The sequence below is a fragment of the Phodopus roborovskii genome, unplaced genomic scaffold (genome assembly GCF_943737965.1).
Source record: "Phodopus roborovskii unplaced genomic scaffold, PHOROB, whole genome shotgun sequence".
In the NCBI taxonomy this organism is placed as follows: domain Eukaryota; kingdom Metazoa; phylum Chordata; class Mammalia; order Rodentia; family Cricetidae; genus Phodopus; species Phodopus roborovskii.
The window spans coordinates 17,518,454-17,545,876 of NW_026125059.1; the positions used below are offsets into that span (position 1 = coordinate 17,518,454).

Below are 27,423 nucleotides of genomic sequence, written 5' to 3' on the forward strand. Positions count from 1 at the left end.
GAAGAAGAGACCTCATTAGGTAGTGGCAGGTCCAGACAGAAAGCCCTTTCCACTTACTGTGTCAGGAGGAGTTTCTGGTTCTGGAGCTTCTGAGAAGTTGACACCAGACACAGGTGCAGCAGCAATCCCTTGCTTCACAGACTCAATCTTCCAGTCTCAAATGACTTGTGATTTTGGGGACTGTACAATTTCCTTGAAGTTGCTAGTCTTAGAAAGCAATGCAGTTATTTTTTCCTATGTTACCACATCTCTTTCAGTTTAAATTTTGATGTGAGAACAAGAAACAGATTGTGTTCAGCCCAAGGAATATCTATAATATCAAATGATTGTTTTCTCACAGACCTCACAGCCAAAAAAATGTTTAAGAAAATATTTTTTAAAGAGCCTTCCTTTGGGCTGAAGACATAGCTCGGAGGTTAAAAGCACTTGCTTGCTCTTGTAGAGGACTTAAGTTTGGTTCCTTGCACCCACATCAGGCAGCTCAAAACAGCCTATAACTTCAGTTGCAGGGAGCCAATGTACATGTGTGCATAAATGCACAGACATTCACATAGATTTGCATAAATATAAATAAAATGAATCTTTTTTTAAAGTCTGTCTTGGTCACAGACATCATGGTTGCCTGCACAAAAATCAAGCCAGTTGATATTTTAGCATGGAGTTGGGAGGAGCTCATCAGCCTCCAACTGAGGAGCTGCTGACAGTTGACTTCTAGGGAAGGGAGAGTCAGTTTTCTTTAAAGGTATGGCTCCTGGTAGATTGTCAATGCTCCAGTGGATGTGTGTTTATTAGCAGCACAAATTGGACTTCATGTGTCATTAAAATTAACCAAGATGAGCTGGGTGTAGTGGTGCATCTTGGGAGGCAGAGGCAAGAGGATCTCTGTGAGTTTGAGGCCAATCTTGGTCTACAAAGCAAGTTCCACAAAGAAATGCTGCCTCAAAAAACAAAAAAGCAAGATGGGTGTGGACCTGAGAGGGGTTAGAGTAGCAGAGTATATGAATATGGTCAAAATGCATTGTATGAACTTCTTAATGAATGAAAATATTATACAAAACAAAAGGCTTCATGATTGAAATACTGAAATATAAACACACACACACACACCTTATTAATCAGAGAAGCAAGAGTCTAATGTTTTAGATGTAGAAATGATTTTCTTTTATTGCTGATTACATTTATTATTTGGCATTAAAGAAAAAGTCTTCCTTGGGGCCAGAGAGATGGTTCAGCAGTTAAAACTGCTAGTGGTGCAAACTGGTCTGTGAGTTTCAAGTTCCATTCATTTGTGTTGCAAAGGACCTTGAATAGTCAATCATTCTTGAAAAATGAAGTTGGTAGACTTACATGTCCCAATTTCAACTTTCACTAGGAAGTTGTAATAAATAATGTGGTACTGACATAAGGACAAGCATGTAGATGAGTAGAACCCAGAACCTGTGTGTGTGTGTGTGTGTGTGTGTGTGTGTGTGTGTGTGTGTGTGTGTGTGTGTGGTCAATTGGTTTTTAAAAACGATGTTAAGATCATTCAATAGTGAAAGGATAATGTCTTCAATAAATGATGTGCCTTTATGTAAAAGAAACATAAAAGCATGTCTCTTAAAAAGATTTTATGTATATGAATGTTTTGCCTGAATATATGTACATGTATTACCTGAATGTATGGTGCCCATGGAGACCAGAAATGGATATCAGATCCCCTGATATCCTGGAGTTATAGATAGTTGTGAGCCACCAGTTGGGGCGTTAGGAACTAAACACAGGTCTTCTGCACAAGAGTAACAAATACTCTTTAGTGCTGAACCAGGTCTCCAATCCCAAAGGCAAGTCTTTGTTAAGAGTAGGTTTCTGGCTGGCCTGGTTCCACAGCTGCACCAGCCCCAAATAACACACAGACACTGTATTAGATATAAAGTTGTTAGCCTGTTACTAGCATTTCTTATTGGCTAGCTCTGTCTTAAATATTAACCCATTTCTATTAATCTAAGTATTTCCACGTGGTCTTGGCTTACCGGAGAGAGGGCCTGGTGTTCTACACTGTTGGTCCTACATCTTGAAACACCTCCCTACTACTTTCCGAATTCTCCTTGTCTCCTAGTCCCACGTATCTTGCTTTCCTATTGACCAACATATTTACAGAATAACATCTCCCATCAAATCTTTACATTTTTAAAACATATTATTTGTATGTGTATGTGAGCGTAAGCACTTATGTGCCATGACAAAATGTAAGGAGTTCGGTTTTTCCACCCGCCGCCACTCTTGTCCGGCAGCCGCGCCAGCCCCAAATAACACACAGAGACTCTGTATTCGATATAATCTGTTGGCCTGGTTACTATTTTCTTATTGGCTAGCTCTATCTTAAGTATTAACCCATTTGTGTTAATCTATGTATTTCCACGTGGTCTTCTTACCCGGAGCCAGCTGCCGGATACTGCTTTCTCCCTACTCTCCATCTTGGCTCTCCCTCCTGACTCTCCTTACTATTTCCTCTTCCTCCTTGTCTCCTAGTCCCTCCTATCTTCCTTTCCTATTGGCCAACGGTGCTTTATTTATTAACCAGTATGAGAAACATATACAAAATGACATCTCCCATCAACAAAAGTGTAGAGATCAGAGGACAATAGAAGACTGTTCTCTCTTTTCACTGTGGGTTCTATGGCTTGAACTCAGTTTGTCAGACTTTGGTGCTGTTACACGTGCTGTTATTTTCTGAGTCATCATGGGTAAATTTTGTTGATCCTGGACTCAAACAATGAATACAAATTTTGGCAAATTGGAGTACATCAAAATTTAATACTTTTGTTGATCAAGGAATACTATCAAGTAAATGGAAATAACTTACAGAACAGGAGAAAACTTAGAAAATTCCTTCAGGGCCTAACTATCTGTAAACTTAAAATTGAACCACAAAATAATCCAGTAAAAATATGGGTAAAGGACTTGAATACATTTTTTTCCCAAAGAAGATGCATAAATGCTATACACATGGAAAGTTATTCAGCACCCCTAGTCATTAAAGAAATACAGATCAAAACCACAGTGACATACCACTTCATATCTATAGGATGATTGCAACCTTGAGAACAAAGCAGAACAGAAATCTGGAAAGTTACAAGTATTGGTGAGAATGTGAAAAGTCCCCACCATGTACTTTGCTAGTAGGAATGTAAAATAGTGTAGCTTCTGTTGAAAACAGTTTGATAGTTCATAGACTTATTACATGACCAGGCATTTCACCCTTAGGTATTTATGTCCCAGTAATTGGAAACATGGTTTCAAATATTTAATGTTTACAGTAGTTATATTAACAGCAATAGACTTGTTGTTTGTTTATTTGTTTCTGTTTTTGTTTGGTTTTTCGAGACAAGGTTTCTCCGTGGCTTTGGAGGCTGTCCTGGAACTAGCTCTTGTAGATCAGACTGGTCTGGAATTCACAGAGATCCACCTGCCTCTGCCTCCTGAGTGCTGGGATTAAAGGCATGTGTCACCAAAGCCCAACTGACAACAGCAATACTCTTAACAGTGGTCAAAAGATGGAAACAATCTAGTATTCATCAATTCATGAATCAATAAAAATTGTGATACATGTACAATTGTGTGATACATGTACATTTTTGACATAAAATGAAATGAAGTGGTGACACAATATAATTTAGATGAAACAGAGTCAAAGTGAAAGAAGGTAAACATGGAGGGTTCTGTTGATGATTTCATTTATATGAATTATTCTGAAGTTGGGAATGGTGGCTCACACCTTGTAATACCAGTACTTAAGAGAATGAGGCAGAAGGATCTCTGTTAGTTAAAAACTAGTCCAGCTACATAGTGAGTTCCAGAACAACACACCAAAAGAAATAACCTAAAGAAATAAATCCAAAGAAACAAAACAAATTAATGATTTCTAGGGGCTAGAGAGGGGTGCTAGAGCTGTTTGAGTGCCAGGTTTCATTTTGAATTGTTGAAAATATTTTGTGACTAGGTAGAGGTAATTGTTGCTCAATACTGGGTATGGTCTAAATGCCACAGAGTTGTGCATTCAGAAATTGTTAATACTACATTATGCAAATCTTGCTTCAATAAAAACTATGTCATGCACTTTCTGTGATCTCACAAATAACTATGGCTTGCTGTCATAGTTACCTTGTGGCTCTTTGAATCCATGTGATTTTGTAGTAGTGCTCCATTGGGACATTCTCTTTAGCTGTGGGTGGTTAATCTCAAAGACAGATGGTCCCAAGTGAGTTTCTTCCTGTAATAACAATTAAGGAATGTAGTTCTGATATCATTTTTATCTTCTTAACTTTGGAAAGTTTCTACCTTGGATGGGAACTAAGTTGATTTAAATGTAGTCTAGTCTGACATTGATCAGTGTAAGGAGTAAGGTTTTTCCGCCCGACGCTGGTCTTGTCCCGCCGCCACGCCAGCCCCAAATAATGCAGAGACTCTGTATTTGATATAATGCTGTTGGCCAATTACTTGTTTCTTATCGGCTAGCTCTGTCTTAATTATTAACCCATTTCTATGTATTTCCACGTGGTCTTATCTTACCGGGGAGCCAGCCGGCATTCTGCTTTCTCCAGACTCTCCATCTTGACTCCTCCTTCCTCTTTCCTCCTTGTCTCCTAGTCCCTCCTACCTTCCTTCCCTATTGGCCAACAGTGCTTTATTCGTACGAGAAACATACATACAAAATGGCATCTCCCATCAGATCAGCTTGGAAAGACATGTTTAAAACAACTTTGTGTTATTTGGAAACGGAGCAAATTTTGGTTTTATTAAAGTGTGTAGACGTTTTCAAAGACTGAGCAATAAATGCAGTTGCAGTGATATTTTGTGGCTCTTTCTGTGCTACGTTGGTTGAAATGTTCGCTTTATTCTACAACCACTGTGAATGTTTTTTTGTTGTCATTTTGTGGCTCTTTCTGTGCTACGTTGGTTGAAATGTTTTTATTCTACAACCACTGTGAATGTTTTTGTTGTCAATATACTTGGTGTTGTATAAGAAAGCCTATTTTTGGTTCAATCAAGCAGAGTTTTGTGCAAAACTTAAGCACATTGATTTCTTTATCTTCTACCTGATTTGTGGTTTTGAAGGATGGATTTTAAGTTGCATTCTGTCAGTGGAGCTGAAGGTAAAAAGAGCTTCTCATACAGAAGTTGATGTGTGTCATTCATGAAGCTTTCCTTCACGAATGAGACCAATGTCTTCTGGCTCATAGTGACTGCTCTGTGTTTTTGAGTCCTTGCCTTTTCAGATGTGTTTACTCAGTGTCTTGTGTACTCCCACCTGATGATTTTATGACCCAAATACACAGTCCGGGCTAAGATTCTAGAGCTATGAAGCAAACTGCATTCAGTTGTTCTGTCCTGAATCCAGCTGGCAGCTTTGTATATTAGCATTGTGCCCCAGACAGCTGAACTAGAGAGTAAAGAAATGTCTTGCTTATTTTGAAACTTTATAAAGTTATAGATGATTTGATAAACATTGTGCAGTAACTTAAGATAATCATTACTTCTGATTTTCACATCATTGGATTTTTTCATCTTTTAAAAAATGACTTATTTTTATTTTACATGTGCAAGTGTCTTGTCTTCCTGAATGTATGACTCTGCACCACATGTGTGCCTGGTGCCCACAGGAGAAGATGCTGGATCCCTTGTAACTGGAACTACAGATGACTGTGAGCTGTCATGTGGGTTCTGGGAACTGAAACCAGGACATCTGCAAGAGTAGCCAGTGCTCTTAGTCACTGAGCCATCTCTCCAGCTCCCAGATTTTTTTCTTTTTCTAATGTTCATAGAATAATTTTATAAAATAAAAAATTGGAGAATTATCAATTAGATTTTTAATAAATTGTAAATTAGGAAAAATCTGGTGACAATTACTTTAAGAAAACATTCCAGCAGAGCAGGGAAACAAAAGTAAATAGGAATGAAACTTTAATTAAAATGAAATTTGCTTAGAAAATCTGCCTGTGAAAAGCATCCGCTACATGGCTAGAATAACTTATTGAACGTTACTGTGCCTCAGTTTCATCATCTGGGTAATTAGAACAATAGAATTTATATACTAAAGTCATGGTAATGAGTGTAGCTGAAGTTCCTTGAGCAGGGTATTGATACAGTGGGAAAGGCATGAATACATGTTAAGGATAAAGGAATGCTGGTAATTATGTGATTTGTTTGTGAGGTTCAAACCTGTTCATATTCAGAGATGTTCACAGTCCTGATCCCTGTATGTAGCAAGGGGTTAATGTTGGAAATTTCAAGCCCTTTTACTAGTATTCTTGCTTTGGGTCCATTTTACTGGTAGTTGCCAGTTTAACCAAGGAGCATATTTTGGTAAAGGAATATAGAACTGAAGAGCACTGTTTTAAAGACTTTTCTAAGTAATTTTAAAGCCTCATAAAGCATCTTTGGTGATTTTTGTTGAAAAGACTTTGTTTATTCATTCACTAAGAATTACCATGTATCTAACATTACTCCTGGACACAATGGAATGATGTAGATACAAGGATCAGAGAGGGGAGAAAGAAAAAATAGTTGCTTGGCCTAGAACTGAAGAATATGAACTGGTATGTATGTGAGTATGTATGTATGAGTGGTGTGTGTGCGTGCGTGCGTGCGTGCGTGCGTGTGTGTGTGTGTGTGTGTGTGTGTGTGTGTGTGTGTGTGTGTTGAGTCCAGGAAAACTCTGGTGCTTTGAAGGAAGAACATAAATTAGCACATCCTTGGGATGTGCATCCTGGAAGTTGTAAGGCCACATGTTCATCAGCTGATGATTTCTGTCAAGCCCACCTGAGGCTTAGCTAGACAGGGAAATGCAGCCATTTATATGAATCATCTTGTGTTGATGGCTCAGCTCACTAACCTGTATTTGTATGCTCCAGTCTCTGCTTTAAGAGGTCAGAGCTCACATTAGTGCTCCCTTGAGCAGCACTTGTAGGAACTGTAAATCACCATGTGCATTTTGATAGCCTCACTTTTCTCAGTGTACCTGGTATAGCTACTGAAACACGAATAATAAAGCTCAGAGACAGATATTGGGGTGAAAGCTGAAGATCAGAGAAGCAAATTGGCCAGCCACTGGAGAGTTTTCACCTCTACCAATGCTCAGACCGAAGGGTCAATCCTTAGACTGCTCCCGACTGCACTGCTCCTGCATCTGTCTCTATGAATCCTCAAACTGCTTCAAACTGATGGCTGCTCAGACTGCACTGAGCTCCTGTCTCCTCCTGCCTTATATTCCTCTCCCTGCCCAGCCATATCATGCCTGTGTCCACCTCACTAGTGTGGGATTAAAAGCCTGTCATCCCAAGTGCTGGGATCAAAGGTGTGAGCTATTTCTCTTTTAGACTGATTCATTTGCATGGTGGCCTTGAACTCACAGAGATCCATTTGCCTCTGTCTCCTGAGTGCTGGGATTAAAGGTGTGTGCCACCATTGCCTGGCTTCTGTGGCTAGCTTTGCTCTCTGATCTTCAGGCAGACTTTATTAGATCATAAACAAATTATCACCACAATGTACAGAACTGTGAAAATGAATTAGGACAGACTAATGAGAATAGATAACTGGGCATCCCAGAATGTGATTTCTTTTCTTATGAGCTGATGACATGATACTTCTTTTACAGGACTGAATTGCAATTGCAGAGGCAATAAACGACTCTTTAAAGATGCCAGAGCACTGCAGAAAGTGAAGGGGGGCCTGGAGAGGATGATGAAGTAAGAAAAATGTTTTTCCCAAGGACAAGAAGTATGTGTCTATTTTAAAAAAAAAGTTACTGTATCCATTACAATATTGTAATGCCTTAGGTGTTATAGCCATATTTAGTTTTCATTACTGTTAAATAGCTTTTCTTTTTTAAATTGACAAGATTTTTAGTGGTGGTAGTGATGTTGAGATAAGTCTCATGTAGCTTTGGCCTCCACCTCCAAATGCAGCACAAACAAGCAATTTTTTTAATGTTTTTTATTTTCATTTTTCAAATTTTATTCTTCCCTCATACATTACATCCTGACTACAGTTTCTGCTTCTTCCCCTCCTCCAAATCTCTCCTTCCCACCTCCTCTCTCTCCCAGATCCACTCCCATTCCTCTTCCCCTCAGAAAAGTACAAGCCTCCCAGGGACACCAACCAAACACAGCATAACAATACAATAAGACCAGGTACATACATACCATCACATCACAGCTGGATGAGGCAACACAGTAGGAGGAAAAGGGTCCCACAAGCAGGCAAAGGAGTCAGAGACAGCCCCTGCTCCCACTGTTCAGAATCTCACAAGAACACCAAACTACTCGGCCATAACATATATGTAGAGGACCTAAGTCAGACTTCTACAGGCTCCCTGCTCTTTGGGAGCCCCCATGAGTCCTGGCCAGTTGATACTAGGAGCCCTGTTCTTGTATCCCTGACTCTACTGGTTCCTCTGATCCTTCCTCCCCCTCCTCCACAGAACTAATGTTTGGCTGTGGGACTCTGCATCTGCCCCCATTAGTTGCTGGATGAAGTCTCTCTGGACTCTTTGATGATGATTCTGATAGGTTCTGGTCCCAGAATAGTTGGTAGGCAGGACAAAAGGTAGGTCAAAGGTTTTGTGGCTGTGTTGGTGTCTCAATATCTATCTCCACCTGAAGCCTTTCCTGATTACATGCTACATTCCCCCCACCCTCCATTACTAGGAGCCTTTGTTAAGGTTACTCTGGTAGATTCCATAGAGTTTCTGTAACAATAGGTTTCTACCTCACCCCCCAAATGCAGTAGTTTGTTCTAGTATTTTCCCCCACCTGACTCTGCCTGTTCTCAACCCCACCTGCCCCCAGTTCACCCTGGAAATCTATTTCCCCTTCCAAGAGTGATCCTTACATCACCCATAAACTTTCCTTGTTACTTAGCCTCTCTTTTACTTTATAGCTAATATCTACTTATGAGTACATACCATGTTTGTCATTCGGGGTCTGGGTTACTTCACTCAGGTTACTTTTTTTTTCTTGTGTTATACATTTGCCTACAAATTTCACGATGTCATTATTTTTAACAGCTGAGTAACATGCCATAGTGGACTGTATTTTCTTTAGTCATTCTTCAATTGAGGGACATCTAGGTTATTTTCAGTTTCTAGCTATTATGAATAAAGTAGCTGTGAACATAGTTGAGTAAGTATCCTTGTGGTATAATTGAGTATCCTTTAGGTCTTTGTCTAGGAGTGGTATAGTTGGGTCTTGCAGTAGATCAATTCCCAATTTTCTGAGAAACCACCATATTGATTTCCAAAGTGACTACACAAGTTTGCACTCCCACTAGCAATGGAGGAGTGTTCCCTTTGCCAGCATGAGCTGTCACTTCTGTTTTTGATCTTAGCCATCCTGATAGGTATAAGATGGAATCTCAAAGCCATTTTGATTTCCATTTTCCTGATGGCTAAGGCTGTTGGACATTTAAGTGTTTCTTGGCCAATTGGGATTCCTCTGTTGAGAATTCTGTTTATATATGTATCCCATTTTTAAATTGTATTATTTAGTTTGTTGATGTATAGTTTGTTGAGTTCTTTGTATTTTTTTTTTGAATGTTAGCCCTCTGTCAGATACAGAATGGTGAAAATCATTTCCAATTCTGTAGGCTTCTGTTCTATCCTATTGATGATGTCCTTTGCCTTACAGAACTTTTAGTTTTATGAGGTCCCATTTATTGTGAATCTTAGTGCCTGTGCTATTGGTATTCTGCTCAGGAAGTTGTCTTCTGTGTGTTCAAGGCTATTTCCCACTTTTCTCTTCTATCAGGTTCATTCTCTGTACCTGGTTTTATGTTGAGGTCTTTGATCCATTTGGATTTGTTTTGCACAAAGTGATGTAGATCTGATGGGAGATGCCATTCTGTAAATATGTTTCTCATACTGATTAATGAATAAAGCACTGTTGGCCAATAGGAAAGCAAGATAGGTGGAACTAGGAGAGAAGGAGGATTCGAGGAAGTAGTCGGGAGGACTCAAGATGGAGAGACCGGGGAGAGCACAACACCAGCCCATTCCCCAGTAAGATGAAACCATGTGGACATACTTAGATGAACAGAAATGGGTTAATAATTAAGACAGAGCTAGCCAATAAGAAACTAGTACCTGGCCAACAGAATTATATCAAATACAGAGTCTTTGTGTGTTATTTGGGGCAGGCATGGCAGTGAGACCGGTGGTGTGGGGGGGGGTGGGAACTACTCGTAACATGGATCTATTATTCTTTATGCCAATAGCCAGTCCAGACAGCACGATTTGTTGAAGATGCTTTCTTTTTTCCATTGTATATTTCTGGTTTAACAATCTAAGTAATAGTGGAGAGGCTACCTTTAATGCCCTTCCATGATAATGAGATTGATGGCTACCTTATATGCCATCCTAGAACTTTTATCTAGTAGCTGATGGAATCAGGGACACCCACAGCTAAACACTAGCCAAACTCCTGGAATCCAGTTACAGAGAGGGAGGAGTGATGAGCAAAGGGGTCAAGACCAGATTGGAGAAACTCACAGAAACAGCTGACCTGAACAAGGGGGAGCTCATGGACCCCAGACTGATAGCTGGGAAATCAGCATAGGACCAACCCAGATTCCCTGAATGTGGGTGTTAGTTAGGAGGACTGGGCAGTCTATGGGGCCTCTAGTAATGGATCATTATTTAGCCCTAGTATATGAATGGACTTTGGGAGCCTATCCCACATAGAGGGATACTTTTTCAGCCTAGACACATGGGGGATGGCCTAGGCCCTGCTCCAAATGATATGACAGACTTTGAAGACTCCCCATGGAAGGCCTCACCCTTTCTGGGGAGCAGAAAGGGGATGGGCTGGGGTTTGGTGAAGGTATTAGGGGAGGAGGGGGGTGAGGGAACTGGGATTGACATGTAAAACAACCTTGTTTCAAATTTAAATAAAAAAAGGAAAAAGAAAAAAATCAGGTGTCTATAGGTATGTTGATTTACATCTGGGACTTCAATTCCATTGATCAGTGTGTCTGTTTTTATGCCAATACCATGTGGATTTTATTACTATAGCTCTGTTGTACAGCTTGAAATCAGGGATGGTGATACCTCCAAGAAGTTCTTTTATTATATTGATCATTTTAGCTGTTTTGTTTTTCCATATGAAGTTGAATATTATTCTTTCAAGGTCTGTAAAGAATTGTGTTGGAATTTTGATTGAGATTGCATTGAATCTGTAGATTGCTTTTGGTAAGATGGCCATTTATACTATGTATGTTAGTCTTACCCATCTATGATCATGGAGGATCTTTCCATCTTCTGATAGCTTCTCCAATTTCTTTCTTCAAAGACTTGATATTATAGTAATACAGATCTTTCACTTGCTTGGTTAGAGTTACCCCAAGATATTTTGTATTATTTGTGGCTATTGTGAAGGGTGTTGTTTCCCTGATTTCTTTCTCAGTCCTTTTGTCATTTATATATGGGAGGGCTACTGATTTTTGTAAGTTAATCTTGTATCCCCCTACTTTGCTGATGGTGTTATCAGCTGTAGGAATTTCCTGATAGAATTTTTGGGGTTATTTATGTTTACTATAATATCATCTTCAAATAGCAATACATTGACTTTTTCCTTTCCAATTTGTATTCCCTTGATCTCCTTTAATTGTGTTACTGCTCTTGCTAGAACTTCAAGTACTATATTGAATAGATATGGAAAGAGTTGTCTTGTTTCTGATTTTAGTGCAATTGCTTTGAGATTCTATCTAATGATGTTGGCTGTAGGTATCCCTGACCTCTCCAAGACTTTTTTTTTTTTTTTTTTTTTTTTAGCATGAAAGGATGTTGGATTTTGTCAAAAGCTTTTTCAGCATCTGATGAGATGATCATGTGTTTTTGGTTTTTGGTTTTTCTTTTTTCTTTTTCTTTTCCTTATTTCCTTTTCTTTCCGATTGCTTATATGGTGAACATTGACAGAGTTTCATATATTTCATTATCCCTGTATCTTTGGGATGAAGCCTACTTGATCATGGTGGGTGATTTTTTTTTTTTTTTTTTTTTTTTTTTGATGTGTTCTTGGATTTGGTTTGCAAGTACTTTATTGAGTATTTTTGCATCAATGTCCAGGAGGGAAATTGATGTATAATTCTTTCTTTTTTGAATCTTTGTGTGGTTTGTCTATCAGGGTGATTGTGGCCTCATAAAATGAATTTGGCAATTTGCCTTCTGTTTCTGTTTTTCAGAATAGTTTGAGGAGGATTGGTATTAGCTCTTCTTTGAGAGTCTGGTAGATTTCTGTGCTAAAACTGTCTGTCCAGGCCCTCTTGGCTTTTAGAGTCTTCACTGAAAAGTCATGTGAATTGTAATATGTCTGCCTTTATAAGTTACTTGGCTTTTCCCCCCGTTGCAACTTTTAGTGTTCTTTCTTTGTTCTGTATGCTTAGTGTTTTGATTATTATATAATGAGGGGACTTTTCTGGTTCAGTCTATTTGGTGTTCTGTAACCTTCTTGTATCTTTATAGGCATGTCCTTCTTTTGGTTGGGAAATTTTTCTTGTATGACTTTGCTAAGTTCATTTTCTGGGTTTTTGTGCTAGAATTCTTCTTCTATTCCTATTACTCCTAGGTTTGGTCTTTTCATAGTACCCCAGATGTTCTGGGTGTGTTGTGTTTTAGATTTAACATTTTCATTGACCAATTAATCTATTTCTTCTTTTGTTTCTTTACTGTCTGAGATCCTCATTCTCTCTTATATTCTGTTGGTGGTATGTGCATCTGTAGTTCCTGTTCGCTAACTTAGATTTTCCATTTCCAGAATTTCTTTTTTTTTTTTTCAGAATTTCTTGTTTGTATTTTCTGTTTCCCTACTACCATTTCCAGGTCTTAAACTGTTTCCTTTACCTATTTGGTTTTTCTTGGCATTCTTGGCATTTTTAAAGGAATTTATTGATTTTTTTTCCAATTTTTTGTCTTTTTCTCAATTTATTTAAAGGATTATTTTCATTTCTTCTTTAAGGACCTCTGTCATTTTCACAAATTTGGTGTTAAGGTCATTTCCTTGTGCTTCACTTGTGTTGGGATGTAAGGAGTAGGTTTTTCCGCCCGCCGCTGGTCTTGTCCCGCTGCTGCGCCAAACACCACACAGAGACTCTGTATTTGATATAATTCTGTTGGCCAGGTACTAGTTTCTTATCGGCTAGCTCTGTCTTAATTATTAACCCATTTCTGTTAATCTAAGTATTTCCACGTGGTTTCATCTTACTGGGGAATGGGCTGGTGTTGTGATCTCCCCGGTCTCTCCATCTTGACTCCTCCCGGCTACTTCCTCGAATCTTCCTTCTCTCCTAGTTCCATCTATCTTGCTTTCCTATTGGCCAATAGTGCTTTATTCATTAATCAGTATGAGAAACATATTTACAGAATGACATCTCCCATCATTGGGATATTCAAGTCTTGCTATGGTAGGAGAGCTGTGCTCTGGTGGTGCTATATTGCCCCATTCCCTTGTTGATTGTGCTATTACACTGGCATTTAGGCATCTGTCTGTGTTTGGGATGATTACAGGTCTAGGTGCTGATTTCTGAGTTTGCCTTTGTTGGATGGGTATTTTGTTCCTTGGTTTCTGTTTCCTCTTTGGTCTTCTGGTCTTTTGAGACCTGGATTTCTGGCAGCCAACATGACCTCTGATCCTGTAGGGAGTCTCTGTCTAAGCTGGTGGCTGGACTTCTAGTGGCTAGCTTGGCCTTTGGTGCAGTTGGGGGATAGGATTTGGTGGTCTATCAGGGAGTCTCTGAGTTCACCTGTCTTTTTCTGCTTGCTTGGCCTGCACCTGTTCTCCAGACTGCCATGAGCTGCACCAGTTCTTCTGACTGGTGTGACCTGTACCTGGGCAATGGAAGTCTGCAGGTATTGGGGACAGGGGCACAGCTATATGACTTTAACCCACACTTAATGCATGGAAAGTATCTCTTTTAAAAATTTTGTTTCTTTTTTGTGCTATTTTCTCAAGTTTATTCTTCTTTTGTAATTATATTTACTAATAGTATCCCTTTTAATTTATTCAGACATTCCTAGTTGGAATATTAAACTTTTACTGGGTGGTTGTTTTCAGCACTCAGGAGGCAGAGGCAGGCAGATCTCTGAGGTTGAAGCCAGCCTGGTCTACAGAGTGAGTTTCAGGACAGCCAGGGCTATACAGAGAAACCCTGACTTGAAAACAAATAAATAAACAAACAACAACAACAACAAAAGGAGTGTTAAACTTTCTTGGATTTTTTTTCTTTGAGTCAGAGTTTTGCTATGAAGATCATTATGCTCTTGAATGTAAAATTCTGCCTTAGTTTCCTAAAGAGTATTAGGATTACAGATGTGTCACCATACCTGGCTTTGAAACAAAACATAAAAAATAAAAGTAAAATATTTTTTAAAATAGAAAATGTTGTAGTAAAGTAAGGTGTTCCTTAGCCAGTTTCTCCCCGAGGCAGCAGCTCCTACAGCTTCCATGGTGACTCCTGTCAAAGTAGTGGTCTTGTTTCTTAGAAGTGGGCATGATGAAACATTATCTGTAATAACCAGCACCCCGAGAGGCAGGAAATTACTTCTAGTTTGAGAATAGTCTTGACTATATAAACAATAGTCTGTTTCAAAAACAAAACAAAAAATTTAATTCCTTTCTTTTTAAGTTCCTTGAAATTCTTTTATTTTCATCCTAGTTTGTAACCTGATTTTTCTTTGGGCCTCTAACTCACAATGACACAGAGACTTATTAATTATGAAAGCTCAGCCTTACTTGGCTTAGGTTTGTTCCAAACTAGATCTTATAACTTAAATTAACCCATATTTTTAATCTACATTCTTCTACAAGTCCTGTTACCTCATTTCTATTCTGCCCTTCCTGCTTCCGCCTTGTCTGGCTCAAAACTCCACCCTTCTTCTTCCCAGAGTGTTCTCTCTGCCTGGAAGTCTCACCACTATCTCCTCCCTAGCTATTGGCCATTCAGCCTTTTATTACACCTATTTTAGCAATACATTTTCACATAGTGTACAAATGTCACACATTATTTCCCTCTTTTTGTCTAAGTAAAAAGGAAAGGTTTTAACTAATAGAGGAAAACTATATACAATAAGAACAATTATCAGGGAAGAATTATTCACAATGTCCAGCCCATTTGCATTTGACAAATTCAGAGAAAATACTCCTTTATTTATCCTATCTTGGTGAGTGCAAAGTTTTGTACCAAACCTATTTTCTATTTTAACTTGTATTACCAACTCAAAACTGTCTTTTTAGACCTCAAAACATTTTCTTAAAAAAACAGTTTAAGCTCTTATGTCTCTCAACCTTACATACTTTACACTTCTTTTGTGAATTTCTTTTCTGAATTTCCTAACAAGTCTTCAACACTATCTAAGACCAGAGAAAGACATATTACCTGAGTAGACAAAGTATAGAGTAAACAACTTCCAAAATTATTGAAATGATAGGACATCTGGCTGCCTGGACAGTCATCCAAGTTTCCTCTTCAATATTGGGGCATCCATCTTCAGCCTACAGGCCTAGAATATCTGACAGTCTTTTTTGTGAAGCAGGAATTTCAAAACTGTCTTATCTTGTCTTGGTAAAGTTTGGCAGTCACCTTCTTTGGTGTCCTGCTTGTTCAGTTTGGACAGCACACTGTCAGCAGGTGAGGCAAGGGCAAGAGCAATTTCTGGCACAGTGGCTAACTTTGCTACAATGAATGCAAGCTACACATGAGGCTCTTTGATGCTTATCATCATCTTTTTTTAAAAAAGTAAATTGGTGCTACCAGGAGATGTGTCTCACTGTCATGACCAACTTTATATTATTAAAACATCTTAAATGCTATATTCTTTAGTTCTCCAAAGCGAAGTGTTTAAAGACTATCTGTCTATCTAAATTACCTGTTTGACCTTGAGAACATACCTAATATGGTCCAAATTTGGTTGTAATAGATGACTAACTACTAACCTATATTTCTCAATTATCTTAAATGGTTTTTAAATAATAGCCTTTAAGGAATAGAACTATACATTTTAAAATGAGCTACAATACTTTAAACAAGAGTAGAAACATGCACAGTATGTTAAAACAAAAAATAACCTTAAATTTGTACCAATATACAAAAATCCTTACCAGTGTAAAATATTTTAGACTAGTAATGGCTTTTTAGTTTAAAAATAGACTCAATAATCTACCCTTTTCCCTATCATTTCTATGCTAGATGCACCTTCTCCCCCCACCCCAGAAAGATATCCCTGAGTCTGATTTCCTTTGCTTAGCTTTCTCCCTAACCATGACCAACAATAACTTCCAACCAACCACTCTAAATGATGATAAACATCCATAATCCATTGAATGACCAAAAACTATCCACCTCACCTTTTGGAAAGGTATTCTCTAGACTTCTTCCTGTTGTCTGGGGGTGATGGTATCTCTAGGGGATGCTGAGAAAATTGGGACAATGGTCAAGACCTGGGAGAGCAAGCTGTATTATTTTTTTGTTTAGTCTCTGTGTGATGGGAAAGTGTAGAGCTTATCGAAGTCTTGGCTGGAGGAGTCTGTAAGGCTGCACCATTTCAGCAGCTTTGAAGTTCTTCGAGATGCAGAATTTTGAGGAAACTGCAAGGGAGGCATTCTGAGAGGCCAGATCACCTGGGCTGCTTGTCTTTTGGTGTCTGATTCCCCCCCCCCCGAACACATTAACTTTTAAAGGTAACATATGTATCTGTATTAACACAAATATGGAATGTATGGTGTGCACAAGACAGCTAAACATTTTTTTTTGCTCTCTGTCAATTTATTAAGTGCTTTTGGATTGCATATCCAAATTGTAATATAAGTCATGAGGACTCTGTAACAAACAAGATTTATCATGTCTCATTCAGTCTCAGAGCTCTTCCCATGTTGAGGGATCAACACACATGTCACCTGTCCTTTATTATTTCTTGGCTTTTCCCCCTCAGGAGGTCAAATCTGATCTTTATTAATTTTGAAGGGATACATAGCTATTCATTTCCATTAGAAATAAAAGTACAGCCCCTCCCCCAATACAAAACATTTTCTGATGTCCATTCTGAAGCCAAGACATCTCTAAATTATATAGGCATGTTTAATTTAACAGCCCCTTTCATAATCTAATGTCTCTCAGTATCCGTTGTTCTCTGTTCATTAGCATTCAAAAGATTCAAAATTAACAAAGTAAAATATAAGGTTCAAGTTCCCTTTGCTGATCTATTTCCCATCCTTACATGCTTATTTTTTTTCCTATTTTCTCTTTTTTTTAAAGTTATTATTTTTAAACTATTTTTATGACTCTCTATACCCATTTTCTTTTTATTCCCAGCATCTAAGCACCCTTTGAGCATATTGTACCTTCTTAGAGGTTTTATTATGGCTGGACCTGGTTTTTTGTGGGTGTTCTTGCAGTGTTCTTTCCACAGGAGACAAATCTGAAACTGTTACGCTGCTGCCATGAAGTGGCGCTGGTGGCTAGCTCTGCCCCCTAGCCTCATGCCTGTGGGTATCTGGCCCTAGGGCCATATTTACCAGCCCCAGCTCTGGGAATTTGATGTGTCTGCCTGAAGCAGAAGTTTGTTACCCAGTGTCTCTGTGCCTGTGTACTCTGAGCCTGAGAGACTGCTTCTTTAGGCCCTATGTAGATATCCAAGCCTCCACATTATACACCATGTGTAGTTGGATCTTTCTTTGTGCAGCCAGCTCACAAATGATGACACAGAGACTTATTAATTATAAAAACTCAGCCTTAGTTTAGGCTTTTCCCTAACTAGCTTTTATAACTGAAATTAATTCTTATTTTTAAATCTACATTCTTTCATGAGGCTCATTACCTTATCTCTGTTCTGCTCATCCTGCTTCCTCTGAATCTGGTGACGCCTCCCTTCTTTTTCTCAGAGTTCTCTCTCTGCCTAGAAGTCCCACCTGTATCTCCTGCTTAGCTACTGGTCATTCAGCTTTTTATTATAGCAATCACAGCAATACATTTTCACACAGTATACAAACATTAGTTGTATAATTTTAAAGTTTTATTCAATTTTTTTGTATTATTAAAAGAGATACTTATTTTGTCTGTCTTTCTTCCTTTTTTTAAAATTTATTTGAGACAAGGTCTGATTGTGTATTCCTAGCTGGCTTGAAACTTGTCATTTTTACCAGATTGGCTCTTAACTCAGGGATCTTCTTTCCTCTGCCTCCTGAATTCTGCAATTAAAGTTGGTGCTGTTTATTTTTTAATATTTATTTGTGTGTGTGTGGTCTGTGTGTCTGTGTGTCTGTGTTGTGCTTGTGGGTACTTAGGGAGGCCAGAAGAGGATGCTTGATTCCCCTGGAGCTGAAGTTGTGAGAGGCCTATTGTGGGTGCTAGGAACTAACTTGGGTCTTCAGGAACAGTAAAGAACAGCAAAAACAGTAAGCACTCTAATTTCTGAGCCATCTTTCCAGTCTCTATTCTTTAAATAGCCTACAATATGGTTTCTTATATAGTGATTTTGTAACATTTCCTATGCTCATTAGGAAATTATTACAAGTAGAATATTATTATATTTCACCTTTGTGTTAACTTTTCTTTGGAAATCTTGTGTTTGATCTTTTATGCCTTCTCATTTTAGAGTACCTATTGCATTTTTTCCATTTTTTAAATCTGTTTCTTCATTTTAATATTAGTTCCTTTTTACAGAATATTTGCTTCCTTTTAGCCTTGAAATGAATTTTAAAGGTGAACAATCTTTTGAATTATGCTAATGATAAAACAAATGTTTGTATCTTTATGTACATTCATCAGAGCAGAAGCAGGAATACACCATTCCACCCATATTCAGAAACTCAATCTCTTCCTTTCTTGGCATCTTCTCTTCCTAATCCTGGCATCTTGTCTTCCTAATCCTCGTCTGTATCTCTTCTTGTCTACCTTTTTATTTGCTTCTTCTTTTCCTTTATATTCTATAAATCATCTCAATAATGTATCAGTTCTTCTGAGCATTAGTTGTTTCTTCTATTTTTTAAAAAAATGTGTGATAATTTAGTTAATAACTACTGAGGTCTTATTTAGAAGTAATAGACAATGAGTGAGGTCAGGGTATATGAAGAGAAGCATAGACTGCCCCTGCCTTAAAAAAGTGGTGGCATCTGATGCAAACCTAACAACAGTTGCCAAAGTTGTGACTTATCAGGTGTGTTTGAGACAGGGAGTGGGAAGGGAGTGTTATTTTGTTTGTGGGCATAGACATTCTGTGAGCTGAGAGTTGCTTTGGCAGTGGGGTGGTAGTGTTTGTAGTCGTGGTGTTGGTAGTTGTGATGGCAGTGGTGGCAGTGGTGGCAGTGGTGGACGGAGATAAAGGGAAGGCATACACTTGTTCAAAGAGTAACTAGAGATAAAACTGGACAAGGGGGAGACTGAAACCAGTTGTGAAGCACTCAAGTGCCTGACCAGCAAGTTGAAGTCTGTATCCTGTGTGCTGTACAACAGAAGACTTACAGGAAGGAAACTGCTTGAGTTCATTCTTAGAAAGCTGACCCTGGTAAGCTAACTGCAGGAAGGAAAAGTCAACTAAGCAACTGTGGTTGTTGCTAGATGAGAAGTGAGAGCTTTTGGTGTAAGGAGCCCACAGTGGGGATGGAGAAAACAGATTGTTTGAGGTAGAATCTACAAGCACTGGTATCTGTGTAAGGAATTAAAGGATGTCACCAAAGGCTCTTTTTTGTTTGTTTGTTTGTTTTGTAGAAGGCAATGATAGATAGAACTTTTGGCCAATTGGATTGAGTGTATGAGGAGTAGACAGACAAATCTGGAGATAGTCACAAGAGAATTTATTTTCAAACTTGCTGATGTCTAGGGAAACACCTAGAAGCTAAAATGGACCAGCAGGTGCTGGAATTAAGGTGTGGTACTCACTTGTTTCAAGGAGAATGTGCTGTCCTAACAGTAGGTATGAGCCCCTTCAAGTAGAACATTTAGGCAGAAAATAAAACAAGCTCTTGGAAAAGGCCAAACTCTGCAGGAAATCAAAACATAATAAGCACTTTAATGTCCAGCATGTAGTGGCTAAGGCTATTCAGATGGCTTTCTTGATCTCAAGAGCCCCGTGCATGGAAATTATTACTCTGCATTGTGAGCCAGGAAACTAAGGCTCCAAGGCAAGCTAAGCAAGCTAGTGGGATTGCAAGCCAAGTTCGTGCTTTTCTGCTAGAAGCAAAGAAATGGTGTGCAAGAGATGATTGCCTACTAAGGACAGTGGTTAGTGGGGGGCACATACTCAGAGATGAGTAGGATAAGGGCACACTAGCCACTGGGTTCTCAGAAAACTAAAAGCATGTCTGCATGCTCAGTTCCCACATAGCACCCAAACTAGCCTGTCCTGGGTTCAGTGAGGCACTGGGAACAGTTTGATGGCAGAGAAATGACAAAGGTACCTGGTTTGGGGGACTGTGGCTTCATGGTTGATTGTTCACACATATGACAGAAGTATTCTGATTTGCTCAGGTCTGTATCTCTTAGACTGTCTTGTCTTTAGACTCAGATATAAAAATAAGGGCCTGATCCCTTTGTGCCATCTGCTTGTTTAACTTGTTTACTTGAAAGTCTCTTTGTTTTGTTTTGTTTCTACATTATGTTTTCAGATGTTTCTAGGCTGTAGACATTCTGTGGTGTCTCTTTTGATTGCTAATTATATATGAGACCCTGAGGGCTTCTTCTTCTTTTTAGCTCTTTTCTACTCTTGAAGTCATTTCCTTTGCCATTTTAGTCTTTTTCAATTTTGTTTTCTCCAGAACTCTAATTCACAGGTTGTGATTCTCCCCCTAGAAAACAGTTCTCTAACAACAGGAGGCAGTGGTGCTAAGAGCCAGAGTCTAGAGCCAAACTGTTCAGGTTGAAATCTTGGCTATGACTGAAAGGCACATTATTACTTCCTAAGTGTCTCAGTTTTCTCATCTGTTAACTTGTAGATAATAATAGTTACCATCACAGGCTGTGATTAAGTGTTTTAAAAAGGTGCCATTTGTAAAGTGTTTATAACGAATGACATCTATTATGTCATGTGCTACACCACTGTTAATTTAGCTTTCTAAGGGGGAAACAGGAGGATGGATGGATGAAGTCTTCCTGATTGTCATTTGGTCCATACAAATAAGCAATAATTGATGAATGAAAAAATAGGCCACCAGGTAGTATTCTCTTGCAGAGGACTGTGGGACTGTACAGGAGTGGCAACTAGTATTTAACAAATCAACCCACTAGACATTGTTGGAGAGTCCTACTTGGTAAAGCTGACTCACCAGGCATTCTTGGGGATGCCTACTTGGCAAAAATGTGGATTTTTTTTTTTTTGACTGAATGGTTGTTCCTGTAACTCAGATATCACTGCTATGTCTCCTAATAAGAACAGATGTGGGGTTCTTTCCACAGCCCTTTGGTGGTGTGTTTTATACTTGCTGGGGACAAATGCAACTGCGGATAGTTTAAAAGATGATGCTTAGGCTGTATAATTTTGATAAATAGAAATAATACTAGGATATTTTTCGTTACTTAGACTGACATAGGATTCTCGTTCATAAATACAGCCTTTTACACAGACAAGCTAACTTTATGCTTCAGAGAAGATTCAAAGCAGCTGGTACCCCTGGAGACAATATCTGGTGGCCCCTAGAGATAAATATATAAGGTCATTCTCCCAGGTGTTCTTTACTGATTCAAAGCCAGAGCTTGAAACAACTTTAGTCTGCACATAGTCCCAGTCTCAGGCTCAAGGTCCAGCTAACTCATTGTTAAGTCTTTGACTGGATTGGGAAGTGCCTGTGAAACACGCCTCTGTGTGTGTTGGGGAGGGGTGTGTGGATTGTGAGATTATTTCCAGATTAACTGGAGAGGGTAGCACTATCCCTTGGAATGGGGCTCTAAAATGAGTAAAGGTTTTGGGGAAGGAGAAAGTGAGCTGAGCACCAGCATTTCTCTTGCTACTTCCTAACACAAAGCCATTTCTTGCTCCTGCTGCCATGTTTCCCCGCCATGGTGAATTGTTTCTTCTCAAACTCCAGGCCAAGATAAATGAACTAAAAAGTTCCTTGTGTCAACTGTTTTCTCACAATGACAAGAAAATTAATAATATTTTAACTGTCCACAGAATTTGTATGTTGATCTTATTTTAGTCTTTTTACTTTATTACCAAGAATTTAAAAAATATTCAAGATGGTCATTGTCTTAGTTGCTTTTCTGTTGCTTTGATAAAACATAATGACCAAGGTATCTCATTAAAAAGAAGTGTTTATTTGAGCTTGTAGTTTCAGAGGGTTAGAGTCCATGATGATGGAGCATAGCCATGATAGCAGCAACAGCTGAGAACACATATCTCAAATCCACAAGCAGAAGGCAAGGAGCACACTGGGAATGTCTTTTGAAACCTCAACACCTACACCCAGTGACACATCCTCAACAAGGCCACATCTCCTAATCTTCCCCAAACAGTTCCGCCAACTGGGAACCAAGTATTCAAATATATGAATGGGGGCATTCTCCTTCAAATGACCACAATCACGGTGGCCTACACCCCATTTTTTAGTTTGTCTTAGAAGTGATTTATGTCCTCTGTCTTTGTATGTGTTTCTGTTCTATGTTGCCTTCATTAGAAATGAATATTAGCAAATGATCTGCTTGAAAAGACTCATTTTGGTGTTATACCATGTTTATCTTGAGCCATTCTTATCCATTTGGTTGTTCTTTTATCATTTAATTATTTTGACAATGAGAAAACCTCAAGTCTCTATTGATTTAGAGTTGTTGTCTTTGACAAAGTTTCTTTGTTGCATTGTTTATTAAAGTAACTAATATGCCTTTGTAAAAAGTTAAAATAATAGAATGGACATAAACTAACCAGACAGCAAAATGAATCTGATAATTCTTCATTAATGTTATGATGAAACTCTCTAAACTTTTCTTATCTGTTTTGATGTAAATAATTTTCTCATTTATTTTCCTCATTTATTCTGTCTCTCCTTTTTCCTATGTCTGTCTCACCCGTGCCTTCATCTTACCAAAACTGCAACCACATAGTCTGGAAACTCTAATTTTCATTTAGAAATATATTATGGGTATCTTTCTGTGTCCTGCACATGTGTCTGTTTCACTCTCTATATAATATTCTATAGTGTGGTGTGATCATAATTTATGTAGTTTTTCCCTTTGTTAGATGTTTAACTTATTTCTGATTTTTATGTTTTGCTAACACCATATAAATTTTTTACATGTTTGCATATAGGATATATTATTAAACATGGAATTGTAGATTAAAGGTGGTAAATACAAGAGTTCTTAAGTTTGTGAGCCCCTATCGTTGTATATGTGTGTGTGTGTGTGTGTGTGTGTGTGTGTATTGACTTCACAAGGAGTAATTACCCCCACCTCCACAGCCAAAAAAGGGAAAGATTATGAGCTGATAAAGTTAAATAATTTTCCAGAAGTCCTTGGTAGAAATTAGATTGAAGCCCATGGTCCCTGACTCCACTGTGATTAAAAGAAACAGAAGTTAAAACTGGAATGTATAACTGTCTATTGTGCCAGTCTCTGGGAGAAGGGTTATGAGAGAGTGCCACAATGTTTTCTTTTTCTTACAAAAAAAAAAAAAAAAAAAAAAAAAAAAAACAGCCAACTCCCACCACTTCAACATGTGAGTGTCTTATATGCTATCCCTCTTCCCAAGTATCTGGGCATGGTGGCACATGTATCAGATCTCTGTGAGTTCTAAGACAGCCAAAACAACATAGAGGACTCTGTCTCACAAACATCCTGTGTGTGTGTGTGTGTGTGTGTGTGTGTGTGTGTGTGTAACAAAAGTGCTGCTTGTGTGACAGTAGCAAGGAAAAATTATATTAACAAATCACTGAAAGAGTTCAGTTTTTTTAAAAAATATTACAGTATGAGTGTGTGTATGTTTGTCCATTTGTTCACATATATCCATATGTGACATAGTGTACATGTGGAGTTTGTTCTCTCCTCCTGCTTATTTGTGGACTTTAGGCATCAAACTCAAATTTTCAGGTGTGCCTTGAGAGTGCTTTACTCACTGAACCATCTTGCCAGCCCATAACTTAGTTGTAAGTAGAGCGGGCAAGTTTGTTAAATATGGAATATTCCTGTAAAGACTGTTAGAGGTAGTTAAACAAACAGCTGCACCCAAATCAAGGAAATAACCAACAAAATAACTGATGAATACGTTTTTTAAGTATCAAGAATATGGATGACAAGGAAATAAATGGGGGAGTTGTTAGATACATCAGGAGACTAAAGAGAAATAACTAGACACCTTGAGATTCTGGGAGAAAGTCTGGGACAGAAAAAGGATATTGGCAGGAAAAACTAGTGTTATCTGAATATGGTTTTGGTTTAGTATTATGCCAATATTACTGTCCAGTTCTGTTAAATATGCTGTGCTACATAAGATGCTAACATTGAGTAAGCTATGTCAGGAATGTATGGGGAGCTATTGTTGTAACTTTTCAAAAAGCCTAAAATTTGATCAAAAAGGTTAAAAAAAACTATATAATATTCCTTACAAAATTTCTGTATCTGTCTCTATCTTCTCTATCTTTTAAGTGAAAAATTTATCATGAGGTTGGAAGAACTATTTGGTCCTTGGTAGAAACTGACAAGAATATGAAAGAAAGTTTAGGATTGAATCCTTGTCAGTGACTGAGTAGATGCTACCAGTAACTTTCCATGGTCTTGCCTCTAGGCTCATTCTCTAATATATCTAATTTCTAGATCCTTCTAAAGGATATAGTAATGAAAGGCCATGATGATGGGAGATATCGCTGAACACTTCATAGCGCAAAGTGATCATGAGCTTAATCATTGTAAGATAATGCTCTTAATGGAGAAAAAAAAATTTCCAAACCACACTTACACAGAATCATGAATCCAAAGGTCTCTTTCGGCTTCATGGAATTCTCTGAATTCTGGTTTGCTGCTGAGATCAAAATGACTTGAAAACTGGTATACATCCACACAGAAGTGACAAGACACTGTCTTCTGGAAGTATATGAAATGAAGTCCCTCCTTTGCCATTGGGAAATAGCAAAACTAAGTCACTATATATAGAAAAATTTGAAAAGCCAGGAGTTTATAGAAATATTTATATCATGGTCTACAGGGAGAGCAGATTAGGAGTCTGCATGGAGTCTTAGATTTGGAGGAAAGGGATCTTTCAGAACATCTGGTTTATCCATGAGAAGAGAGAAGTCAGGCCCGGAGTAGGCATCATGGTTTCTGTGAAGTTGAGCATGCTAGATATGCAGGTTGACATCCTTAAGGAGCTTTGAATTTGTTTCTGAGGCATCTGCCTAGCTAGGAATTCTGTTTTCCAGTGTCTCTGGGTGAGTGACATAACAATGAGCCTCTAAGAAATCATTATCTCCTCTCATAGTGAGGTGTCTACTTTGTCTCCACCAAGTTTATTTGGTGTTTAGCCATTTCTTCCCTACCTAGTTGTGAGTTGACTAATCTCTTACTGAAAAAAAAAAGTCAGATTTCAGAACTTAACAAAGCTGAGTTAGACATACTTGGTTGGATTGGTGTTTTATGAGCAACAGTTCCTTACCAGGCGCTGTGTTAGTTCCTGTTAATACAGCAGTAAGCAAGCTTGTCATACATAGTTCTGTTCTCATGGGGCTCATAGGCAATCAAGCTATTTCTCCTAACTTGCATCAGCCGGCTCATCTGCATTATTTGGAAGTACCTTTACTAAACCACTCTGATGGCTATAAATGTGTTTTTATTTAATACTAACATGAACTATTGTTTTCACTTCCTTTCAGCAGCGCTGGGAAGATGCTTTCATGTATAATCTGAGTTATATAATTTTGAAGCAGCATTTGGTCCCTTTGATCATAGAACCAGCCCTTGTACTGACTGCTCCCCTCGGACTATGATGTTGAATTATAATAGTGGGTTTTCTCAGTGTGTATGACAATCCAAAGTGTGTTTACTAAGGCCCAGTGAGCAATAAGAGGCAGTGTGGCCAGCTGGCAGCATCCAGAGGGAGCCAACTTCTCTCTGTTGCTGTGTGGACATTTCTCTCTTCCTGAATTTAATCTCCTGGGTCAGAGTCCAAGCTGTAGCCTCACTCAAAGCAGTGAACCAACTAGAGTCGTACTAGCAACCTGATTCTGCAGCACTAATACTCTTCCCAGGCCCTTCTGTCAGAGGCTTTGGCCCTTTTTATTTAGTAGAGCTATGTTTTCATATCTTGAGTTGGAAAACATGGGTGTTACAAATTGTTAGTTTTTCTATATCAAGGATATAGTCAGAGCCAGGCATGAAGACCCATACTGTAATCCCATCACTGCACACTTCACAAGCTGAAGCAGGAGGAAAAAATCAAGGATTCATCACTGGTTGACATAGTTAGTTTGCAGTCCAGTCTCAGAGTGTTTGAATGGTCATTCTTTCCAGTTACTTTTTCAGGGCAAAGTGTGTTCATCAGCTGCCATGCGTCTTCTGAACGTCAGTTCCCTCACCTGCAGAATGACTGTGTGTGCCTCTCCTGTAAGCACCACATAGGCTGACAGGTGATGACCATGACTACTGATGTGGCCATCTCCTATCCTGAAGTGACCCAGATGTGTGGCTTCATCTTTCTGTCCCCTAGTGCCCAAAACTTCTTAATGTCAATGGTTAACATTCTAGCCATCACCCAAACACTTTACCTTTATTATTGTTTGTCATAATAATGCTGTGAGAGTAGCACATATTCTTATTTCACAGATGAGAAAATGAGGCACAGAAAGGTTAAAATTTTTGATCAAAGCTACAAAAGGGTTGGCATTGGAAGCCAGGCAGGAAGTTGGGATACAGGTCTGTAAGGAGTAAGTTTTTCTGCCCGCTGCCGGTCTTGGCCTGCTGCTGCGCCAGCCCCAATTAACACACTGAGACTCTGTATTTGATATAATGCTGTTGGCCAGTTACTTGTTTCTTATTGGCTATTTCTGTCTTAAGTATTAACCCATTTCTATGTATTTCCATGTGGTCTTATCTTACTGAGAGCCGGCGTCCTGCTTCATCCAGACTCTCCATCTTGACTCCTCCTCCCTACTTTCTCTTTCCTCCTTGTCTCCTGGTCCCTCCTATCTTCCTTTCCTATTGGCCAACAATGTTTTATTCATTAACTAGTATGAGAAACATATATACATAATGACATTTCCCATCACAAGTCTTTTAAGAGCTACTGGAATGTGTATGGGTGGTGCCTATGCTCTCCACTGTGTGACATATTGGCATACCAACAACTAGAGTTTATAGAGTATTGCTTATGTGGCAGGCACTGGGTTGTGTTATGTATTTCCTCACCCCATCCTCACACAAAGCCCATGAGGCACACAGTCATTCTGTAGGTGAGGAAACTGAAGTTCAGAGTGGTTGGACTTG

General features: G+C 38.7%; 1 protein-coding gene across 3 annotated transcripts in view; it reads left to right on the top strand.

Moving 5' to 3' along the window:
* The window catches only part of Zhx3 (zinc fingers and homeoboxes 3), a 108,112-nt gene that overhangs the window by 33,515 nt on the left and 47,174 nt on the right, over window positions 1-27,423 (top strand). For 2 of the 3 annotated variants that reach the window (XM_051187329.1, XM_051187308.1), the window contains exon 2: window positions 7,637-7,758. The exons of the other annotated variant lie outside the window; for it this stretch is intronic. The gene's annotated coding sequence lies outside the window, so the exon portion shown is untranslated. The remainder of the gene's footprint in view (window positions 1-7,636; window positions 7,759-27,423) is intronic. 3 annotated transcript variants of the gene reach the window in all.